The sequence below is a fragment of the Sinocyclocheilus grahami genome, unplaced genomic scaffold (genome assembly GCF_001515645.1).
Source record: "Sinocyclocheilus grahami isolate Dianchi unplaced genomic scaffold, SAMN03320097.WGS_v1.1 scaffold1547.1, whole genome shotgun sequence".
Classification (NCBI taxonomy): Eukaryota; Metazoa; Chordata; class Actinopteri; order Cypriniformes; family Cyprinidae; genus Sinocyclocheilus; species Sinocyclocheilus grahami.
Genome location: NW_015506726.1, coordinates 224,470 through 237,072, shown reverse-complemented (window position 1 = coordinate 237,072; position 12,603 = coordinate 224,470).

The window sequence follows — 12,603 nt, the reverse complement described above, 5'->3', positions numbered from 1 at the left end:
GGATTAGAGAGGTAAATTACTGAAGGGAAAATTAATAATAATAGTTAATTGTGTTGAACAGATTGATAACTCAAAATTCAAAGATGTCAACTCCAGTAGAATTTTACAAACAAAGACTTTGGAATGATTTGGTATGCTGTGACTGTCTTCCCTGCTTTATTTCTTTGTTAAATAAAGTCTTATTTTGACATCTGGAACTCTGCTCCTCCACTTCATTGGCCGCACCCAAGAAAAATCCACAACAAGCTCTATGAGTTCTCTGGAGTAATCATAAAGCCCTAAGTTCATCATAAGAAGACAGATTTGTGCGGCCACCTGCAGGATAATCAGTAAATTACACCTTTAACTTTATTTAAGTGCAATTTGATTATAATATAAGGATATGATTGTACTTTATTGTACACTTTATTACTCTTTTTTTAACATTTTTTTATGAATTTATAAATGAAATAATTAAAAAGGGCAGAAAAAATAGAAACACACATCTAAATTGAATGACTGAAAAAAGAAAAAAAAAGAATAAAAGAAGTAATGTAGGAAATATGCTTCAAAGACTGGGGAGAAAAATCTGTCAATGACTTGCTGACTTACACGAAAACCAATGTATTGGACCCGAAAATAACGTCTCTATATAAATATGATATACTATAATATATTGTTTTTGTATAAAGTATATTGTATATTATTATGTAAAGTATAATATACGTATAAATATATAATATAATATAATTGTTATTATATCCGAGTTGTCTGGAACGCAGCATTAGGTTAGCATTTAAATAAACGAGCATTTACTGCAATTACGAGCCATTCTATAAGATGACATTTCAGCACTTGACAAACGGATAGCGACTCCTAAGTAGCACTTAAAGCACGGCTAGGTGCGATTGTGTTAAGTGCATTTTTGGGAAACACATGTGAAACAATAACGAACGATCGTAAAATGACTCGTAGGACACTCTTAAGCTCTAAGATCAATCGTTATTGAGAAACGCAGCCCAGATCTCCATAAAAACGTGGGAAAATTATCTACAAATACTGAAGCAGCAAACTTTGCAAAACACAAAATGTATGCCACTGCCAAAACTTTTGGCAATGACTGTATGTATGCAGTTTCCCACAAATCCATCCTGACCACTCTAAAATATAAACCATTATTAGATGTTTATTGAAGTGTATCTCGGTAAGGACACGGATTGGAAAAGGATTCTTTTGCATTTTGATCAAAAAACAGTTATATAGTGTAGCTTTAAACATTCAATTATTCTGATCCTCTGAATCAAGTGAGTAATGCGTATGAGCATTTTCTTACAACATTCTGTGAGGTTGCTCCATGCTGTTGCACTGGTGAGAGTGATTGGGTGATTCCATTATTTCTGGGGAAAAGAAAACACAAGTGAATGCATTCTCCTAGATCATTAACAAAATGTAGAAGTTTTTGTTCAAATAATAAAAACGTTTTTTTCCCCCTAATTAAAAAAAAAATCCAATTTAAAAATAAAAAAATGTGTGTTTGCATCAAATAGTCCAATATATTTTAAAATAATTGGAAAATAGTATTTTTTTGTACAATAGTGCACTCATTGCCTAAATCTTTGATTTACTGTAAGATTGAATTATTGGCAAAATTCAACCTGTGTTGATTAAGGAAGTAAATCGGTCACATAGACACATTTACATCTTCTCATATGTAAAGAATGTATAATTTAGTAGCATGCATGGTGTTATTTTGAACCATTGTACCTCAAGAAATATTTCCATTCCATTTTCAAAATGAATACTGCTCCATTTACTTGCATAAGCAAACACATCTATAAAAATATGATAAATGCAAGTTTACTTTTTTACATAAAGAACATATCATTTATAATGCTTGCATAATTTGAGACCATATTTTTGTAGAGTTGTCACAGCAAAGCTCTTTTAAGTCATTTGTGAAAAGTTTCAAGGGAGCTGCATTATATCTGGATAAGAGGAGGAGGTCTATTCTGTTCTGGAATTCCCAGTAATATTAATCAGCTTTAGTTTGTCACGTGATTTAAAGGAACATGAACTGCTGTACTTTTATTTCTATTTTCTTGTTTTATGCAAATCTGTGAAACCATATAGCTGAAATAAAATGATGACAAAAAAAATTCAACATTAAAATTCCAGTCAACAAGCTAATTTTATATTATTTCACCTTTCTGTTTGTTGACATACAGACATTGTGTCATGATTATGCTGCCTGTCAGTGTATTCTTTCACTTTCATTAGTGTTGGTAAGTACTGAAATTAAAATTGTTTCCTTGCGCATACAGGTTTCTTTCAGTCAGGTGTGGAGGCGTGTTCCTTCACCGACCGATTGTTTATGGTGTAGACTGTTTGACATGTCTACAATGCTGTTTTCCTTTTCTTCATGTTTTGCTTTGTTTTTCAGACATTCTTCTCCTATCTCCCTGTATGTTTTTATTACACAATAGATATGTAATGTTGGTCTGTACATGGAGATACTCTTCACTCACTGATGGATTACACCATGTGTAATGTACACTTTCTGTGTGGTAAGTTTAATATACTAAAATATTCTTCAATTATGCTTTAAAAAGTCAAGTGAACTGTCAGTAATAAAAGTGAAGAATGACACAAATTATAAACTGGACAAAACTGCTTTTTTAGTATCTAAAAATAGACGCTTAGTCATGAATGAATGGCCAAAATGCATAAAAAGTTTTCAGTTGAAAATGGTGTAATGTAAACAGCCCTTCAGTTTTTAACACTTTGTAGAGTTGACCCCATTACACACGAGCAGTGTTAATTTAACTCCAGGGATTTTACTGTGTAGGAGCTAATTTAGTCCCCCAAAAGAAGTTTATTTAATTAAACTGGTTCCTAGTTCCTGCGTTGCAAACACAACAAAAAGCAGGTACTCACACCAATAGTTCTAGGAATTGTGAAAAGGTTCCTCCTGTGCGAAAGCGCCTAAGAATGCAAATGCTGACAAGAGGCAGGCGCACACACAGAAACCCGCAGCCAGGCTGACATCGGTCAGTATGTGCCAAATTAAGTTATCTTTCATGGTATACTGTTACTTTTAAATTGTCTTTTTTTAGTTCTATCAAATGTTCCTTAATCGCTTCACCCGATTAGCACTTACATGAGATGGCAGGTGAGAAAGGCTCGCTTTCACTTTTCACACAAACCACTCACTGACAGCATCCTCATGAAAACAATGCATTACAAATAAGAATCAATACAATTAGATTATCATAATTAATTTTTTGTGAGGTCTTTTATTTTTTTTATATATATTTTTTAAATATATTTTAAGTGAAATGACAAATTATGCAGGATTGCGGGAAAAAAAAAAGTGACCTTGTTGATTTTGCGTTGTATTCAGCAAACAAGGAATCAAAAAAAAAAAAGAAACTAGAGGGACATAGGCTACTTTTTTTTTGCACACGTGCCAAACCACATGCATTTTGCAATTGAGAAAAACTGTATTTACGTTGTCTGTGTTCGCTCAGACTTATTTGCTTAAATAAAAACATGGACAGTAATAGGTGAGCATTAGCCAATGAAATTCCCATTTTTGCATTAGTTCTGCCCAATATTGAAGAAACCGGCAGTGGCTCCTACTTTTTCTAATTGAATGGAAAAAGTTAAGCACATTTTCATATTTGTCTAAACACTGCTCTCATCGGTGTGGGCGACGTTGGGATGTTTGCTAACAGTATATAGCTGGTCATGTATTTAGATTAGGGCTGTCAAAATTAACACATTAAGGCAAATTCAGTTTAACGGCACTCATTTTATTAACGCGCTATTAACGCAGCGCGCATGTTCTGTTTGACCCGTGGCCTACCCTTACGAAAAATAAGTTTATTCAAGTGGGCTATTAGTATACTTCTTTTAAACTAAAAAATAGGAAAGTATACTTTGTCTACTTTTTATGTACTTCTCAGAAATGGGCTTTAGATACTTCTCAGAAATATACTTAAAATTACATTTAAGTATACTTGACTTATAGCCTACTTAGAAAAAGTCTAAATATATTTGAGCTATACTTGTGTTCCTAGAATCTGTGTTTTCATTGTTATATTGTAGGGGGCGCTAGTACGCATTTTCTGTACATAATTTCCAAAAAAAAACAAGTGAAGAAGAAACCGAAACAACAGATGCCCTCCACATGTAATCTAACACGATCCTCAGACATAAAACAGCATCAAAACTGTGTAAAGTTGATGTAATGTCGACCCATGAAGAGGTAATAATGACTGTCAAGCTTTTGGGTGTTGATCGACTCTATCTATGTTTTGATTATTTTTCTGAATCCAATTCATAGTCTTTTTTTCAGCTTTTTGTTCAAAATGTTTTTTTTTTATTTATTTATTATGAAACTTACCCACATTCAAGTGTTTAAAAAAAGAATGCAAATATTTTTGTTTACAAGCAGATACCTTGTTCTTTATTTTGATGTTTTGTATGTTCAGATATTCATATAACAAAATATATACAAATTAATACCTAAATAGGGACATAGTAGTATAATTAAAGTATGATGTAAAGTTCACTTAAAGAAAACTTACGAGTATACTTGCAGTATAAAACTACTAAACTAGTAGTTTACTAAGACTATACTTCAAAGTGTACTAAAAATGCTACTACAAGTATTTAATTAGTAAACTATCAGTATTCATATAAGTTCACTTTTAGTATAGTTGCAGTACAAACTAAACATTTTGATGTAAACTACTGTTATACTTAAAGTATACTTAAAAGTATCCTTTTATATACTAGACAGTGTGCCGATTTAGTCCCAAAGAGTATTGAAATAGTACACCTACAAGTATACTACTAGTACACTGATATTTGTATACTTACTACATAAAGTATACTTAAAAATATACTTGAACTTTACTTAAGTATACTTACTAAAATAAACTTGAAGTACACTACTTTTTGGTAAGGGTAACCCATATTAGGAGAAATGGAGATGCACAGTGTTGCCAACTTAGCAACTTTGTCGCTAGATTTAGTGACTTTTCGGACCCCTTTAGTGACTTTTTTTTTTCACAAAAAGCGCCTAGCGACACATCTTTAGAGTTTGCCCAAACCTTATTTAGTTTCTGAGACTCGCCGGTATTGCCACACGAGCGCGAGGTCTCTCTTTCCCAGTGCGCACGCACCTGTCTCTGTGTCTGCTCTGTTCAGCGAGCGGCCATGAATGAATGGTCAAAATGCATAAAAAGTTTAAGAAAGCAGCGCTTTCAGTTAAAACACATAGGCTATTATGTTGCTTCTCTAATTTTACATGCAAGTATAGCCGAAATCACAGCACAGTTATTGTTTTTATCTTATGCGTAGCCTATTTGATTTGATCAGACGATGGCTTGATTATCAGGATTTTTGTGCAGATTAACATCTTGGAAGGGAGAGCTGGTTAACTTTGGGTCAAATATGGACTAACCCAACCGTTGGGTTAAATTTTTAACCCAAAAGTTGGGTTAGTCCATATTTGACCCAAAGAGTGTAGTCTTAATGGGTCACGTTTCAGTCAATATTTCATATTCATTCTGATGTCTGACAACAGAAACAGTCAAATATTTCAATGAAAACAGATTTATTGAGAATTTAGCTGCATCAAAATATAGTATGTGGGCACAGAGAGGCAATCAAATGTAATAATAAATAATAAATGTACATTTTGCATGTTCAGAAGAAGTGAGCTGCCCTGTCGTGCGAATAGTGTAAACAGACTTGTGTAAGTATTGCTCAGTGCACAGAAAGAAGTAATGGGAACCTGCTATTTGTATATTCTTTTTTTTTTTCATGTGTCTAATAGACATAAGCATTATGACCTTTGAAACATGTCTAGTCTTCATGCTCTATGCTGACTATGGTTTCACTAATAATAAACATACATTTGCATAAAGCCTCCATATTTGTACATGCCCATGTTGATTAGAGTATTAAAACCTTGAAAAGTATTAATTTAAGGTACATTTACAGATACAGATACAAATGTGTGATTAAGTTGTGATTAATCACGAGTTAACTCATGACAATCATGTGATTAATTGCAATTAAATATTTTAATCGATTGACAGCCCTAATTTAGATAATTTTTTTTACCCCTAAATGAAGAACAAAAAAAGAGCTTTGCCTTGTATCGAGGCCATAATGTTTTTAGAATAAAGTTTAGTACAAATACACACAAATCTTTACTCAGAAAAAAAAATGAATGAATGAATGTTCATTTTAGTTTTCAGAAGTGCCCTATATTAATGTTATTTTGGTTTTGTTAGTTTGTTTTTTGTTTAAAATGCAGCTAAAACTAAATGTGTCGTATTTTATGAACATAACTAATATAATGTGATTTTTTTTTTTTTGTAACATGAAGAAACTAAACCCTATTTTTTGCATGTTGTACATGTACCAATTTGATTTATTTATTTATTTGGCAACATATGTACACTTGAATTATATTATGTTTCAATTATTACTGTATTATTATATGCAGATTGTGATTTCTGATGGTGATTTACTGCTTAATCCTTTTACAAAAGGGATGTTGCTCAAATTCACCATGAAATTTACTCACCGCTGAATAAAGGAGGTTGTCCGATGCTCTTATCTGAGGCATCACTGGCATCAGAAAGTTGGCGATAGTGATTCATCTTTAGAGAAAAAATAAATAATAAAACATTGTAACTGCCACTTAAAGTACTTGTCAAATGCACACACAAAATATTGTTTACCGAGCCCCTTAACTGCTGAGCATATAATAAAATTAAATAATGTAAGATCTCCTTTTAAATCCAAATTTTTTAATACCTGCTATTGAATTTCTGATCACAAAATATTAATACTCGTCAATACTGTCCTCTTTAAAATATTTAAAGTGTAGGGGAAAGTGCTGAACACCATCAGATTATACAATTAGAAATGAGCTACAGAGATGGTATACTATTATTGCTCATTGGTGAGAGATACGTATAATAAAATATTACTCCAGTAAAAGTACTCAGTTTAAAATTTTACTCGAGTGAAAGTACAAAAGTACTTGATTTTTTTATGTACTTGAGTAAAAAGTACCGATAGATGAATGTTTATTTTGCAGTTTTATATAGGCTACTTTTATCATTTAATTTTATATTAGCATATATTTTTGTATAATCCTACTGCTCAAAATACCTGGGATTTTCCCAAAATAACCAATAAGGAAATAATGAATATAATAAGGAAAATATAGTTAGATTTTCATAATGATTTTTTTCTTCTCAAACCTTGTCTGTGGTGTAAAAACACCGCTGGCCAAATGCCCCCAGAGGGCATCACTCCCACTTTGATAATTACTGTAGTTACCATGTTCTGAACATCACATCCTTTCTTTCCCTCAGATGTAATCTATCTAGGTGGTTGAATAAAAATATTTGGACTTTATATCTAAACATTACCTCAACTTAGCACCAGCAAGCTCGTTAGCTAGACAGTTAGCATCAGCTAACATTGACTTATTTTCAGTATGGTTATGAATAAACATTTGTCTACTCGGCTAGTTGATGCAGATACATAGTAACTTAGGCTATATGTGCTGACAAACAATATAAGAACAGATATCACATAGGGCTAAATGCATAGCATTTTAGTAAAACTGCTAACGTTACAGCAGCGGGGAAGATGAACTTGCATGAGTTATTGTATTTAATCTGTGTTATTTTAAAGTTTTTTTACCTACAACATAGAGACTCTGATGTTGATGTGTCTGCATTCAAGCATTTCAGTGGGCTTAAACAGATCACACTTTACAGCAGATGTAGTTCACAAACAACTGATAGCTTTGACCTAAATATGATTTTCAGTTACAATAATTAATCCTAAAATTCGACATTAGTAACTTACTTTTAACAGCATCATTTATTTTAAAAATATAAAAAAATACCTACTGCTATTAGAATATTCCTGTCATCACATTCCAAATAGATTTTGACATTTATATTCTACTCCTGATATTATCTTCTGGAAATATTGTAGATTTACTTACTTTACTTTAGTGATTCTGAACTCTTTTGTTTTAATGGCAGTAACTACATTTAATCAACACAGATGTGCATGACTGGAATATGAGCAAGTTCCCAAATTAATCATGATTTTATCCCCTCTCCAAAAATCTAGTTGTTGTTCTAGTGGCAGAGCAGTTTTACACAACACACTTCCGCCTCAGCAAACCAATCAAACATCTCGGTGGAAACGGGTCAGTAGTATCTAAGGCAATAACAGACTCTGCTGTTGAAATACTCCAACAATCGGTGTTAATGTTATAATGCACCTACTAAACTTAATTCTTGTTTTCTATATTGCTTATTAAAGTTTGGTGACGGTGGAGAGATCTCTATTCAGCAAAGTACAGGCAGGTGCAGTGATCAGAATTTTTTTGTATTCAAATCTGACATAGATCAGAATTTGTTAAACATGTTTAAACGAACTCTGCATGATATCTGAGTAGTTACCTGCTGACAAAAAAATAGCTTTTTCAGATTTGTTTTATGTATCATTATTTGTACATTAGCAATCAGTTTATTTATAGATGTGTGTAAGAGGAATATTATGCCCTGTCAAATAATTACAAGACACAAATTTGCTATAAATACAGAAGCATGAATATTTGTACACACCTGGAGTCTGTGAAGAACGTCTGGCTGAATAATTGTCAGATAAAATACTGCTCTGTTCAGTGAAGAATTAAGTTCTTCCCAACCTCTAGGCAAGTATGCAACACATCCTCATACTGTATACATGTGCTTTCAGAAATGTGCTCTGACACCCACATAATGGGTATCGTAAGGATAGAAGATTTGCATAGAACCAGGATGCAGCGCTCACCGAAACAATGAGTTTTCAGTAGCACTTATAAACGTGTCTGAACATCTCATTTGTTTAACAAATGATGCATGTGTGATGGGTTGAGTGTCCCTAGTATTTTTTGTTGCTGGGTAGCTCATTAGAATTTGTTTGGATCTGAACACTCCACGTACATCTCAAATGGGTAGACATGGCCACTGGAGTTGAGCGTGTCTTGACATTGAGCACACCTGTGCGGAGTTACAACGAAGCGGCTCTGTGATTGAGGTGCGTTACATGCTTTATAAAAGCATGTTTTAGCGTTGTGTTGTTACTTTCTTGTATGCTGTGGTCATGCTCTTCGGGTAGCAAAGGTGTTTACTGGCTTCTCACTCCCTCCTCCCTGGGGAGTTGTGCCTGTCTTATTTTTGTGCCAGCCTTGTGTGTGTGGTGGTGGCGGCGAGCACAACTATAGCGTATTTACCTTATTTTTCACCTAAGCGCGGGCACCGCCATAATGTGTCAGATTTCCGGTAAAGCACTTTTACTAGTAGTAGTTGTATTGTGATTCCAAGGTTTTTCGTTCACTGTGTAGATTTTACAGGCTAGAATACTTTTAATATAGACCACAGAAAGACTGGCATACTTTGTGCAGTTAGGGGGTGTCATAATAGCTGGTTCAAGCGTAAAAAAATACCTGCAAGACATTTGTTTTGACCATAATCCACACACCAGAGGTGAATGTGGACATTAACATTATTCCAAATATCCTCCTTTGTGTTCAGTAGAACAAAGACATTTATACAGGGTTAGAACAACTCGAGGTTAAGTAAATGATGAAAATGTAAATTTTTGGGTGAACTATCCCTTAAAGCCAGGTACTGTGATTGTATTGAATAAATATATCACTGTACTGCGACTGGAACACCATGTACAAAATACTTTTGCTACTTTTTTGTAATACCTTTTGTAAATGGGGTGTGGAGAATTGATCAGTTTCTCCTGAGCATCTGACTGACTGCAGTGTTGTGTTTTGCAGATGATGAGCAAGGTGACCATGAGACCACACAAACACAGCCATTGCAGCTGCCCCTTCAGTTCAGTGATGCCTGCACTCAGTGGGAGGTCCATGCACTGACAGACCACACTTATGCCTCAGGGGATAAAATAATGTTACACAAGGCAACACAGTCCCACAGTGAAGATCCCTTAGCCCTTGCCATTCTCAAGAATGGCACTAGCTCTTTATTGTACACTGGCTTCACCCTTAGTATCTTTAAAGAACATGTTAAATATCTCAAGCAATTCTACACAAGATGCACATAATGGATCAAATTCTGATGACCATGATGAAGCTGAAGTTGAATTTACTTCAAGGAAATCTTGCTGAATGCTTTGATGTGTCCCAGAGTGTAGTAAGCCGAATTATCTCCTACTGGATTGATACAATGGAGGAGCATATGAGAGTCTACATTCCATGGCATTTTATATGAAATTTAGAATGGTGTAGTAATTTTGGATACATTGTGTAGTTGTTTGGAATTATTCAGTGTGACCATTAAATATACTGAAATATTTTCAAGATTTTATATTACTTCTTTCTCCTTATATATGCACACTCACAAACACTCAATTAAAATGTCAAGATGCAGGTTATTTAGATTTTTCCCCCCACTTAAAATGATACAGTTTAGCAATACTAGGTAAATAATCGTCAATTTGTCATCTTATCCAAGTTGTAGGCTAGTCAATATTGGTCAGTCAGTCGTATCTGACAAAGAATCTCAGAATTAAACTGTGACCACAAACACCATCAACTTAAGTGAATTATATAGTAATAATCAGCAATATGATTTCACACAAATAACCACATTTTTTTAATGTTTCAATATGTGTTGACACAAATTACTTATTTTAATTTTTCATTGATACAACATTGCACTGAGTTGTTAGAAACGAAATGCGTAGAGATGTTACTGCTTGATGACGTCAGGAACCTGCACCTGCATGAGAGGAATTAACTGTCTATATCAGCAGCTATCAATAGTAGGCCTATATATTCATCATTCAAAAGGAGAAACTGAAACAAGGATGTACGAAACGTAAACAAAGCAGCGCTTACTTACAATTTTGAATATCAGTTATGTTGATAACTCTATTTATTTGAGATGCTCATGTTGTTATGAAAATATTTGCATATGGGGACTGCTTGTGTAAGATCACGTAATATTAGAACAGTCTTCTGTCTGTGTCACCTTAGTTTTCATCACTTTCGATTTAATTCTAGGGCACTCGTTCGCTAAACTGAACATCCAAATCAGAGTTTGTTGAATCGAAACATGTTGAATCGGGCAAACTGCCAGCAGTGTGAGCCCGACGAGAGCCGACTTGTCTTGTCTTCATACATTTGCATTTATGAATGAAACCAAAATCAACATTACATTTATGAAAAACTCATTAATTTTATCACACAACAACATTCCAAACATAATATGCTTTGTAGCAAAAGTGGGCAGTGATCGAATCTTTGTCTCCAACCAATAAGTCATACACAGCAAAAAGCCCAGTGTTAAATTAACTCTCCCGGGAGTTGATTTGAGTCCACACACAAAAGTGTTAAAATTAACACTGAAGAATGTCAAATTAACACTGAAGCAGTGTTAAAGTTAATGAGATAATTAGGTTAGGTGATTAATTAAGTGATGATTGACCATTACTGAAGACACCTGATGTTAACAAGCAGAATCACCAAAAGAGAAAATCTAAATGTTTAAGTCACCATTATAGTGGTCAGTGTTTGCATTCGTTGGGCTCTTGACCGTTCAAATTTTAACATTAGATTTTGTTTGGCTACTGTAACTGAATTATAGTGGGGGACATGTCCCTTCACAGTTTAAAAGTAATGACTTTATGAATTTATTCACTGATAAAATAGATAACATCAGAAATACAATAACACTGTCCTAGGTCCTCTGCTATTTTCAATATACATGTTGCCCCTTGGTAATATTATTAGAAAATACGGGATTAGTTTCCACTGTTGCTGATGATACTCAACTACATATCTCAACAAGACCAGATGAAATTTTAAATTATCTAAGATAACAGAGTGTGTTAAAAATGTAAAAGATTGGATAACCAATAATAAGGCCCTTAATGGGTTAGCTCCTGCATACCTAACTAGTCTTCTACCACGCTACAATCCATCACGCTCCCTAAGGTCGCAAAACTCTGGACTTTTGGTAGTACCTAGGATAGCAAATTCCGCTAAAGGAGGTAGAGCTTTTTTTTTTCGTATTTGGCTCCCAAACTCTGGAATAGTTATGCTAATTATGCTTTGCTAATTATGTCTCTATTTGTTTCTCTGTTAAAGAGCTATGTGGGGGCGTGTTCGAACGAGCCGTTTAAGGTAGGTGTGGCTGACTCTTAAATTTTATAAAGAATATCTCTTTGGATTTGAGACTTTACTCTTTGCAACTTTACAGATCTTCTTTATGCACCAAGAGCTTGTAACACTCCAAAGAGAAAGGAAAAAATTTAATCGTGTCATATGACCCCTTTAACGCTTTTGAGTGTGGACTCAAATAAACTCCCGGGAGAGTTAATTTAACACTGGGATTTTTGCTGTGTATTCTCCCAGAAAATATTGGATACACACAAGAAAATAAAAAAATGATATGTTGTCTCTGTCAACTGAACAAAAAAAAACAAACAATACATTTACTTCTAAATTAAGCCGACGTCTCAAAAACTCAGATGATAGGTATATATATATATATA